Below are 12,369 nucleotides of genomic sequence, written 5' to 3' on the forward strand. Positions count from 1 at the left end.
TTCCTAGTAGAACAGTCTCCAGGAAGTTGGGAGTGACAAGGCCCTAGTCTCCAGTCCTTCCTGCAAGGCCCTTGCACATGCTGGATAGGGCTCCCTCTTCAGTCAGTCAGTCACCCTGTCCCCAGACAGTAAGGCTGGCCCTGAAAACTGTAACCAACAGGGCAAGTATCCCAGTTCCAGTGTGGGGCTTGCCATTTCTTTTGGGTTACATAAACCTTTTCCTCTTGGGGCCAGGATCAGAGCTATATTGTAAATTAGTTGTCTTTGTATCCGACCCTGCTCTCTATATTGCCACATCTAACTTACTGGTTTAGGATTTGACAGAATGGTTTTCACCAGTATTGGTGCTATTATAGGCCAGACTGCGACATCCTCATCTCATACTAAAACTTCAACTTTGACCAAGTTGAAGCAACTCATATTGTTTCTAGCATGTCACTGCATTTTGCTTCTGCTCTTCAGAATCAGTTAAAACTTTTCAACTGTGTATCCAGGGCAGAGAAGGTACAGAGAACAGGCTTGTAGCTAGTTGAGAGGTTACAAAAGGCATCAAACTGTAGGACAGTCTTACACGAATGACTTTTTGATTCAGCATAATATGGATTGTATTGGTTGAGACTTTTTATTACAAGAAATGGAAACTAACTGGCTAACTCAAAAGAAAACAGCAATTTTCCATGGATATAGAATTGAAGGAAAAGTAAAACAAACAGATTTCCAGATCAGGATAGCTCCAGGAAAAGGAAAGAGAAACTAATAGTTACATCATAATACTACTTATGGGATGAATTCACTCCAGGCATTTCCTGATCTTTATTGTTCAGCTAATTAGTCACATTTTCAGAAGAGATTCTGGTTGACTGTCTAGCTTGGGTTCTAAGTCTACCCCTTGGTTGGGGGAAGTCCCTGAACCTTGATTGACAGTCCCACTACCACCACCTATAATGATGGTCAGGATAGTTCCTCAAACCAGGGTGCCCCTACCAAATCAGGGGAGGTTCAGAGACAACAGATGTCCACTACAAACCTGTTCCACTGGATTCTATGAGATAGGAATTAATTAATCCTTAAAACCAAAGAAGTGGGCAGCTATGCAGGAATTTCTTTTTCTTAGAAGTTGCCATAAAGATTCTTATCCAGTTCAGGAGTGCTTGGCTGTAATTTTCTTGTCCTTTTGTCTTCAGTGCATTTCTAGAATTTAAACCTGTAATTTACAAGAGGCATCTTTGGGCATTGTAGTTGCCCGTAGCAAAATGAATCTTAAGAATTCTTGGCATGCGATAAAAATCATCACTGTCATTATTATCACACACGGAAGGCCAGAATAAAGGTCAGTCCATCATTAGAGGTAAACTATCAGAACATCCCAGTGCACTTCATTCTCACTTTTGAGTTGTGTAGATTGACAGGATTGGAGCCTTTGAGGGCTTTGCTGAGAGTGACTGACTTCAAACGAGTCAGCAAGACTGATATTTCTGGTATCATAGACTGAGGGATTTATAACAAGAAGCCATATTGTGGCTAGCAGATTATAATAACAAAGGGGATTTTAAAATGAGGACGACACATTGATTTGGAATGTTTTCTCATCTGTACTTACTTACTCCTAAATATTTTCCTTCGTCCTTTCTTTTTCAAGGGGACAGGCCAGCTGTGCGCCACCTTTTTCTTCTCTCTTTGCCTCTGTTGCTGATTTCTTTCTTCTCCTTGACCGCTCCACTTTCCTCTCTCTCACCTTCTGTTTTCTCTTTAAATCTTCTTTTCTTTAACCCTATTTCATCTCCCCCCTTTCTTTTCCTTATTTGGTCTTACAGTCCATAATGTCTATTCCTTTTCCTGAAATTCCCTTCCTTTCTCCTCCTCCAAATCAACATTCTAGTCCCCTACTCCCAAGCTTCTTATCTCTTCACTGTTCATCCCCAATGTGTTTACTGACCTGTGGGCCAAAAGGCAAAATCCCCGGGGCCCTCTCTTCATGCCAATGCTGTGAAAGAAGCAGCTGTCATTGCTCAACAAGTGCCTTGTGACACATGAATCAATGATAGGAACCCTGTCAGTGCAAGTTTACATAAGTATGTTTGTAGGTATATTTGAGTTGTATGACAATGTTCAAGCAACTAGTTTGCTGAGTGGAGAGGTACTTGGATTTTTTTTCCCCCCCTGGCAGGGAAGAGAGTTCAATAGAAAACTTTTCCTAAGTTTATTTCTTTATTAAGTTAATGGATGAGGTCCTAAGAAATTATGTAAGGGAAGTAGATGATATTAAAGAGAAAAACAGGGACAAGAGCCCAGTAAACAATGAGGCATTAGTATATCCTGCTGACACATTAGTGATAGCAGACACAAGAATGTATCGTAGATGCAGTGACAGAACAGAAAGCAGAACCAGGAAAGAGATGGCAGTAAAAGGCAATAAAACCCAAGTGATTCATATGTGCAATTGCAAGAGAGAAGGAAAGAGGGCTGTGTACATTATGGGAAAGGGCAAGAAAATGAAAGTAGAGGCATGCTGGTGGAGACAGCTAGATCAGAGACTTGAGTTCTCCTTGCATCAATAATGCACTGAATGCTAAGTAACAAACAGGGAACATGCAATTATACAACTCAGATGCAGTGTCTCTAGTATTCTATGGAAAATAAAAGCTAGACATTATTAGGATAGTGTCTTAAAAATGCAACTTTAGAAATCAAGTTCCTGATAAAAGGAATGGAAGAATTTGAATGGATGAAATGAGGAACAGTGGCAAGTGACACAAATCATAAGCAGGAGAAGTGATTTTAAATGGTACTGTCAGGTTAACAGTTGTCAAAACAGAAAAGCAGGGTGGAGCCACATACCCTGAGTGCTGGGAGACCAACCTGGCCTAAAAGAGAGCAGGCCTACCTACAGTCTGCCGAGTACCGTGTTAATTGCTGGACATACACTTCTCATTTAAGCCTCACTTTATAGAAAAGTGAAGCCAGGGAATGAGAATGACATCCATTGTGGGGAGGAGGCAGAGGGAATTTTCTGAGCCAGTTCCAAAGTCATAAGCCTCATGGGGAATAACTTTGGTTTTGTCAAGTCAGAGTGAATAGCCAAAGGCAGCAGACATAGGATATTGTCAGAGGTAAATCACCCCATTCAGTCTGTTCTGTCTTTATTGCGAGGTCAGAGGACCACAGCAAACCGGCCAAATGTTTTCAACTATGGAAATCCCCTAACTTCCCAATGGCTGCAGTCCCGCAGCTCTGAGGTTTTACTCACAGAATGGCTCTCTTCCAGCTTTCAAATCTCTGCAAGTTGATTAATCATTTTCTTCTTTTGACTCATGCAGCCCTCTAGAAAATAGCTGTAGGTGCTGGATGGCTGTGTCGATCAAGGAGGTCAGATAAACTGGCTTGATGTTTGTTTATAGAAAATCCAGGGGATACTGCCAAAAGCATCTATGCACACTGTCCTCAGATGCTAACATGTGGATCTATGGCCAAAGGCCGTTGGCTTACTCATATGTTTGAACCAGGATATTTTCATGTGCATTAGGAAACGTGGGTATGTGTGGGCATTTTAATTTCTTAATATAAGGTCAGCTATTGTAGGCTACTTACTTGGACAGCAGAATTCCATTATGACAACTTACTTTTATTTAGATGGATTAGAGGTCAGATTATAACCCTCTAATAATAATAACAATAGTAAACACACATACAGGGATTATTATTTGTCAGGTACGATACTAATTGTTTTCCCCAAGAGACCATATTCATCAGACTGAAAAGTCAGTTCTGGTGGTATAAGCTAAGACCATTCATACTATGATTACATCATTTTGTCTGGCTAATATTCCTCATCAAGAAGTTTATTTTAGTAGAAATGTTCATTTTTAGATTCATACTTATACTTTTAAGTTATAATGGAAATTCCACTTCTCTTGCTTTTGTAATGTTTTAATCTCTTGGTTTATGTACAATATTCCCTCCCTTATCACGGTATTATGTTCTAGACCCCACCCCACCCCCCCGCGAAGTAGGAACCTTACATTTATTCTACACTCTTAAACCTATGTAACTTTAATAACACATATACAGCACCGCAAAATCCCGCGATATAGCGAAAAATCCACGATAAATAATTAAATATAATATTTTTAAAAATCCTGTGATACAGTGAGGTCATGATAAGTGAACTGCAATATAGAGAGGGACTACTGTATTCAGTTCACAGACATTCATAATATTAAGCACCTTAGCACACCAGTGACTACATTGGGGACACAGTTGTGAATAAGACATCACTTCGGACTTGAAGTTATTCATTGTATTAGTGCTTTGCAATTGGTATGAGAAAAATACTTGGGAAAGCTCAGAAGCAGCAGCAGGTATTTCTGCAAAGGAAACATTTTAGGTGAAACTTGAAGAATATATAGAAATTCTTCTGATTGACAAAGGTGGGAGGAACATCGTCAGTAGAGGCAACAGCATGTGTAAAGGCAAAGAGGTGTGAGAGAGTACCATGTTAAGGGCAGAATAAAAGATTTTAAAAAATGGTGTTGCGGCAAAGGTTCAGTTGTGGTAAGATTGTAATGGGCCTTATATAGCACACTAAGGCATTATCCTGTAAGCACTGAAGTAGGCGGCTTATGGAGGTTTTTAAGAACAAAATAACATCATTTGATTATGTTTTCAGAAGAGAATTCTGATGACGATTTGGGGTGGGAGAAAAGAGACCAATTAGAAAGCTATTGCATAGTCTAGAAGTGGTAGCAGCAGGAGCAAAGTTACAGGGGACAGATTAGATATGCATCTTAGAAGTCAAATGGGCAGACTACGGTGACTGGTTGGACCCAAAAATCGATGCTTGGATGATGCCGAGGTTAGGGACTCAGGTCAGCCTTGATGAGGTCACTGTGTGACATGATGAGTTGAAAATAAAAGTGCTAACGAGATGAGACATTCCAGGGAGAAGTCCAGTAGGTGATCATGGTATGGGTCAAGAAAGAGATCAGCTGAAAAGTACTTGCAGTATCTGAAGTTGGTTTAGATCAATTAAGCGGAAGAGAAAGGGGGCAAGGACAGTAGAGAGTGTGTTCTGTTCTGTTCATGCTGTGTAGAGAGAGTTTGAGGAATCACTAACTGGGTATTTCGCAACCATGTTTGTTATTTCTGTGGCAGAACACATTTTGGATTCTGTTATTCTGTTCCATTCCCACACGTGACTAATAAATTTCGTAATGAGGTTGGGAGCTTCTGTCAAAGGCTAGCAGGACACTGACCCTTCTAGGCCATTATCTGTGTGTGCTGCTTTGGGAAGCACTTGGGGAGTCATTCTCAGAGACATGTTCCCACTCCGCTTTCCCTGGCTGACCTGGATTCCAAATGACTGCTGGCCCCTTAACTAACTGTAACAATCTGTTCCTTATATCCCTGAGAAAGCACACAAATCGATTCTCCAGTACTTGCTTATTTTCAAGGACACCTGTATGACCCTTCATCAAGTCAGCTGAACTGCCCCCCCCCCTTTTATTCACCTGCTATTTCAATTAGGTGAGCAATGATATATCTGCCTCAAAGCTCCCTGCCCTGGGAAATTTCTGGAGGAAAGAATTATTGGAAAAAGTATTTCTGCTCTTGAGCCAACTCGTGGATTTAAATCTCTTCCAGCCTACAGAGCACCTGGATTCAAGTGTCTATTCCCTCCTGACTCTGGAAGAATGAGCTGCTTCTTGAATTGACACTCCATAAGCACATTGAGAAACTATGAGTCCGTTTCCTCCTGCTGTTCAGTGAAGCAATGAAAAGTAAACTAATTCAGATAGTCCAGAGCCGGTTTTAAGTATCACAAGATGGGGCCCCACAGTGTCCTGGAACTTAGGAGCCTGGTTTCAATGCCATCGGCATAACTCTTTTGCAGGCTGCTGGAGCCACCTTCCTCACAAATGCCACACTTTCTGTCTGTGACTTATACTCTTGTTTCACACTGCCTCTAACTTCTATGCCTTACACCTAAGAGGCCTCTGGTAAGTGTTTGTGACTGGTGGGATTTTCCAAGTTGTTGAGGTAACTTAATGTATTATATAAAGGCCTCTGAGGTTCTCTAGGGCAGTCACCTTGACTAATGACAAAAAAAAAAAAAAAAAAAGGTGATCCAAGGTCACAGGTTGGCCATCAGGGAATCCTCTGGCCCACAGACATATTTTACTTAATTTTCTCAGTAATATCGTTAAGAAAATTTGAATGTGGTGGCAGTGTTAAAATATTGAGAGATGTGAAAATCCAGGTTTCTGACTTCTCTTAAAAAATGGAAGATTTGGCAACATTGGGCTGCATTCTTGCAGGCTGACTATTCGGACTCCTTTAAAGTAGGCATGCCCCACCCATTTGTCAAAGTCCCCACCACTCTATTTTTGTTACACTTGACCCTCCTCGCTCATATATGTTTCATGCCTTGCTTCTGCAGGCTTTTCTTTGTAGGCTCTACTAGCAAAATTATTTAGAGCATTTACATATTAGCATGATTTTCAACAATATTTGTAACAGCTTCATTGAAATATAATTCACATACCATAAAATTCATTAGTTTTTGGAATATTCAGTGTTGGGCAACTATTACCACTGTTGAATTTCAGAACATTTTCATCCCAATAAGAAACCTGTGCTTGTTAGTAGTCACTTCCTATTCCTTCCCCTCACACCATATACCCCACACCTAGGCAACCACTAATCTACTTTCTGTCTCTATGGATTCGGGCTCTTTCCCCTTTTTAGTTATTATAAATCATGCTGCTATGAACATTCCTATACAAGTTTTGGCAAGTTGAGACCACTCAGCTTGGTCTCATCTCTCACAGTCAGACCCTGTCACGCAATGCAGTGTATTCCTGGGTTGTGGTCTGGGGAGTCCCCATGAGTGGGTTTCGTGCCTTATAAAGGTGGCTCCCGAGAGCGCTCTTGCTCTTTCCGCCATGTGCAGGTACAATGGGAAGACAGTAGTCTACAGTGTGGAATAGGGTTATCACCAGAACCCAGCCACACTAGCACCTTGACCTTGGACTTCCCAACCTCCAAAACTGTGAGAAATTTCTGTTGTTTACAAGCCACCCACTTAATGGGACTTTATAGCAGCCTCAACAGACTACAACAATGACCCTCCAAGGAAGGAAGCAGTTGCCCTGCTCCACACTCAGGTTCTGTGCCTTCTCAGGAAGATAAGCTTTTCAGACTCATTTTTCTTTCCCACTGAGCCCCAAGGACTCTGTTCTAGCACCCGACTTTCATGTTTTCTTCTTTTGCTCTCTGCTCTCTCTCCTCTGGCACTCTTACTCGCTTCTACCCGTCAGCCCGGCCCAGTTGGTACACATACAGTTCTGAGACTCTGGAACCTCCACGAGCCACAAGAACCACATGAAGCCTCTTTGTCCAGCAGAATCTAATATAATTATCAGACGTTGCATCAGTCTCATTTCCAATAGTCCCTTCCATTGTCCCCTCTATATCGCGGTTCACTTATCATGGCCTCACTGTATCGCGGGATTTTAAAAAATATTATATTTAATTATTTATCACAGATTTTCTGCTATATCACGGGATTTTGCGGTACTGTATATGTATGTTGTTAAAGTTACGTAGATTTAAGAGGGTAGAATAAATGTAAGGTTCCTACTTCACCGGAGCGTCTAGAATGTAATACCCACAATAAGTGAGGGAATACTGTAGTTTACTGACAAGGTTTTTAGTTGAGAAAATTTGGCCACTCTAAGTATAATTCAGTATCTGAATTAAAAAATGAAAGGTCTTAGGTTGGTTGTGAAAAAGCTACATTAGCCACATTGTTCTGGCCAACAGTTCATCCTTTTTATGTAGTGTACGCAGAAGGCCACATCTGACTGCAAGAACATCCATGTGGACACCTGAAGCGGAGGGACCTTTTCACAAAGTGTGACACTGAAATTGTCCAGGAATTCCTAACGCCGCTTTATCAGCAGCAGTGGCTTTTATAGGGCACCCTTATTACTCTGGGTGTTATATCTATGATAATAAAGACTGCCTCGGATCTTCTGTTTCCTTCATCTCAAAACAGGCCTCATTGTGTATATTAGAGCCATAGCCCATGCCTGTTACATCTGTAATGAGCAGGATGACTTAAAACAGCACCTTTCACCCAGGATCTGGAAGCCTTTAATAGCCTCAACTCCACACTTCCATACACAGCCACTTAGGGAAGGACAGACAGTAAACAGGACGTTCTGGTGACTGTGGTCAGGAAGAATGGAGAGGAAAAGATGGTGTGCATTCCCTGTGTAAGCCTTTTTGCCTCAGGCCATTAGGACTTATCCTGCAGTTGTGCTGTGTACCTTTTTACAGCACACATTTAATCAATACTTTGGACTTACCTAATCTTTTGTTAGACCTGCTTTACTCATCAGTTGCCTGGAGGTAAATGGTGATAAAGGATGATTATTTCTCTAACAAAAGAAGTTAGAGGTTTCTACTGGCATGGAACTTGCTCTTATGGTGAATCACTGGCAGAATGAGATAAAGTGTCCGAAGTACAAAAGGCCACTTGTTTTCATGTGGCCTGATATTTGTTCATGCTTCTCAAGGAAATAGGTCCTATTTCCATACCCATCCCAACTCACTCATAAGTAATGCCAGAATGCAAGAACTTGAACCCATGGAAACTAGTCTTGTTCTTTCTTTTTGAAGATTTACAGAACTATTTTCTATTTCTCCAACTTAAGCTATCAGGGGATGAAAGATTGTCTTACATTTTTGTTGGATAGGTTGGGAAGAAGCTGAGAAAAAAAAAGGAAAGGGACTAGCATTTGCCTCAGGCACTGCGCTCATCATTAAACTAAAGTAAAACCCAATTCATCTATGACATGCCGGCTGGGAAGAGCAAGTCCAGTGAGCTCCCCATCTTTGCTTGTTTATCACGTTCTGTCAACCTGTAGGTGTTTGTGTGTGAGCATGGCTTTAACCCCAGATACCCACCAGGACCTGTTCTATGACATCTTCTTGTCTCTTTTGCTTTAAAATATAGCTCTGGTACATTGACAAACCCAAATTGCACATTCTTCCTTTTTGTAAGCTGCTATTCAGGGTCACAGCTTAGCATTAAACAACTTTCTTTTTCTCTCCATATTTTTCTTTTTCTTTGTTGTGAGAAAAAAGTATTTATCCTCTTTTAAAATCATCGGTCATAATGCCATGATAAAATATTCGGTTCATCATTTTGGCTAAGTTTAATAAATATAGGTTCCATTTAAATTTAAATTCTTCTGGTTCTCAGATTTTTTTTTTTTAACTTGTACTTTCTGCCTGCCTTCCCCCAACCCCACCCCAGGCAGTCAGCTCAAGTGTAAACACCCTTATCATTCAAAAGGTCATCACTTGGTTGTCCTGCCCAAGCACGTCTGTCTTCAGGAATTCTGGAGTCAGACTGACTGACACTGTAGCCCATCACTGCTGGGCTAGGCGACCTTGAGCACACGCTGCCTCAGTCTCCCTTTCTGACAATACTCACTGGGTTATCATCAGGATTAAATGACCTGATAGTGTCCAGTGTGTCTTTAGTCTTCCCCTACTTGGGTCTACCCTATACACAGCTGGTAGGAATTCTTCAGTTTGTCTGGGATCAGTTTGTCTCAGCCAGGCCATACCTTGTTTCTGAGCTGCTTTGGTTCCCGCCGCCCTGTGCCTAGGCCTCTGAGACCCTTCCAGGCTAGTCCACACTGCCCTTTCCAAACCCGCCTCCACTGCACCTCCACATAAACTCCCATCCTTTAGCTGGCCTGGATTCATCATTCCCTAATGATGCATGTGTTTCTTCATGTTACACTTGGTTGAGGCCATCCCATCTGCCCAGGATGAATTCCTCCTCTCATCTTTACTCCACAGCTATCCCACCACCCTCCATAGCCACCCTAACTAGGGCTCAATTGGGGGTGACCTCCAACCTCTGAACTGGATAGTCTCTACTTGGATGGTTTGTTGAGTACATCTTGTTTCCCCATCTAGTTTGTGAGGTCCAAGAAAGTAGGAAGTCCACTTTTTCTTACACACCACTGCTTAATAAATATTTGTTGAACGAATAAATACTAAAGCCTCCTTTGTCACCTCTTTATGTCCTCAATTTGAATTTCATCATTTCCTCTAATGTAAAAACAGCAGAAAGTAGAGTATATATCAGTCAGGATTTTGCCTCACTTCATCAACATATACTCTTTGAGTACCTGCTAAATGTTAGAAACTGTGCTAATTGTTGGGGTTCAAGTAATAACTATAGCTACAATTTACAATGTACTTCCTAGATGATAGGTACCATGCTAAGTAAATACTTTTCACATGATCTCAGTACTCATCACAACCTTAAGAGAAAGATGTTATCAGGTCAGCTACAGGTCAGAGAAGTTCGTGACTTGCTCCGGGTTACCCAGCCAGTCAGTGATAGAACCAAGATTTGAACCCAGGTTGTCAGCCCCTAAACCTGTGATCTTAGCCAAATACATACAGTACAGGTCTTCCTGCCGTCCCTTCAGCATGCCAGATTTGTTCCTGGTTCAGGACCCTTGTACCTACAACACTCCAAATACCTGCCTGAAATGCTGTCATCCTTTGTCTTAACATAGCTGGCATGTCTCATTTTTCAGGTCTTGGTTAGCGTCATCTTCTAGAGGGACTTCCCTGAACTCCCCAGCTAAAGTAGCACTCCACTTATTTGCCCCAGCCCCTGCCATAGAGTCTCTACCCAAATCACCTTGTTTTATTTCCTTCTGGGCATTTATTACTGTCTGAATTGGTCACACCTACTTGTTTATATATTCATGGTCTGTTTTCCCCTGCCAGGATTGAAGCCCAACAAGAGCAGGGATTTACTCACTGCTGAACTCCCGGTATCTAAAACAGGTCCTGGTACATAATAGGTGCTTAATAAATATTTGTTGCATGTTAAATGAATGAATGAATTTTTGAGCAGCTAATTGGTTCAGGTTAGGTTCTGCAACAGCAGATCCCGAGGTGGCCTCTGGGGTGCAAGATGTTGTAGGGATCAACACTGTGACAAGAAGAGACAGGAGCAGGATTGAGCAGGGGGAGGAATTGAGTTGTATACAGACCCACCAGAGCTTCAGCCAGCCCTGAGCCAAGTTAGTTCTAGAGTGAATAAAAATAAAAAATTCAAAATGCACCCACTAGACTAATAAACAACTAGCATTAATTATAGTTTATAATCAGGCTCACTCTAGAACTGCTGTGACCTTTATACCCACCCCCTTCTGGAAGGGCATGACCTTGGGCAAGGAGGCCCTCTAACGCAGGCTGACCCTGAACGAGCTGATGTTGGAGGCTCTCTGCTGACTATACTCCCCATAGCTGGACAGTAATTTCTTCCTTTTTAGGGCCTTCAGCCAGTACATTTTAGTATCTACCGACTAAGATACTACCATCATAGTGTGTATCTTATGTATTATTCTCCCTGTTTTTAATTTAAGATGTGGTTTTCAGAATTAATTTACATCTGAAAGCTGGGACTATTTATACCAGAAATTTTACAGCAAGTCAGTACTTGTTGCCTACCGATCATTCATTGCTTCGATTCACATATGATAATCAATGACATTTCTTTTTCCTTTTGTAGCCACAATATTTGGTATTATAATTTCTGGGAATGCACCAAACACTTGCCTAGAGCTGTTACTCCTGTTTTCTAGCTAGTGATATATCTTCAGGATGATTACATTTTTAACCTTTGCAAGTTTCGGTAAACTGGTTTCTTTTCCCGTAAAACATTGTTCAGATTTTTTCCTTGTATTTTGCAAACCTTTAGGCAAAAGCAATCTTTTTTGCATACTACTTCATATTTTTAGTAGTTTATCTTTTTGGTTAGGTCATTTAGGACATAAACATTATTGAGTAACAATACTTCTAAATTGTCATGGTTGGTGTTATTTTGTATCTTCAAAGGTCTAGAGCTTGCTCAGTATTTTTAAAATTTTATTTATTGATTTTTTAGAGAGAGAGAGAGGGAAAGAGACAGAAACAGACAGACAGACAGAGAGACAGACACATTGATTTGTTGTTTCACTTAGTTATGAATTCATTGGTTGATTCTTGTATGTGCCCTAACTGGGGATCAAAGCCACAACCTTGGCGTATTGAAACAATGCTCTAACCAACGGAGCTACCTGGCCAGGGCAAACTTGCTCAGTTTTTTGATCCAACCTTTCCCTTCCTTGGGGAATTCAGTTCCTCTTTGTTCACTATTTATAGCTGGGCTGTGGGCGAGGTTTGGAATCTTGGTTTTTATTGCTTCAGTTGCTTGATAGTAGTTGACACACTACACATCCCAGGTCCCATATTCCATTTACATATGGACACACACTACTTGATGAC

At 41.2% G+C, this 12,369-nt stretch overlaps 1 protein-coding gene across 1 annotated transcript in view; it reads left to right on the forward strand.

The window, feature by feature from the left end:
* RAD51B (RAD51 paralog B) overlaps positions 1-12,369 on the forward strand; it is a 556,308-nt gene that overhangs the window by 296,605 nt on the left and 247,334 nt on the right. The window lies entirely within an intron of this gene.

This window comes from Furipterus horrens, unplaced genomic scaffold, assembly GCF_987537825.1.
Source record: "Furipterus horrens unplaced genomic scaffold, mFurHor1.1.pri manual_scaffold_3, whole genome shotgun sequence".
NCBI lineage: Eukaryota > Metazoa > Chordata > Mammalia > Chiroptera > Furipteridae > Furipterus > Furipterus horrens.